This window comes from Perkinsus marinus (assembly GCF_000006405.1).
Source record: "Perkinsus marinus ATCC 50983 genomic scaffold scf_1104296966988, whole genome shotgun sequence".
Classification (NCBI taxonomy): domain Eukaryota; phylum Perkinsozoa; order Perkinsida; family Perkinsidae; genus Perkinsus; species Perkinsus marinus.
This window is the reverse complement of record NW_003203723.1, coordinates 38,826-39,508: the sequence shown is the minus strand read 5'-3', so window position 1 is coordinate 39,508 and position 683 is coordinate 38,826.

The following is a 683-nucleotide window of genomic DNA, read 5'->3' as shown; positions in this document are numbered from 1 at the left end:
TGATCTTATTACTGTTGCTCAGTGTGCTGTCTACGCCAAAGCACCAGTACACAATATGGCGTTACTTAGCTCAGCAGACTATGTAGATAGTTTTGATTTGATTCTTCACTTGATTATATAAATGTGTTATAATATATAGTGTATCGGTTAATAGTATCCTTAATAACAACATGTCATACGATAGTCCATAATGGATAGTGCTGGGTATAAATAGATAATTAATATTAAATCATAATATAATTACATGTATGGATATAAAATAAATATAGATATCAACCCATAGATAAATAGATAATTAATAATAATCATTCTTGAGCTTTGAACTATGCCCTCTAACATTCATGCGGAAGACGCGACTTCTCTAATCTCAACAAATACATTTCCCCACTCACCCGAACGCCCTCCTGCTATACGCCTCACACTTCCTCCTATCAAACCAGGATAGCCCAGGATCACAACGATGCTCATCCATTCGAATTTGGATATCCCCCGACACTGATGAGGAGGACGCTGTGTCGTAAGAAGGGGCGTAAGATGGACGCCACATATGAAAATACTATGAAACAGAGCTTAACCGCGAACTTCTAGAACTCTAGTAGTGGTCCGTTAAAAATTTCTCGACAACACTGGAGTTTCACCACCCTAGTGATATGAAAAACACCAGTGAAAAATATATTTTACGA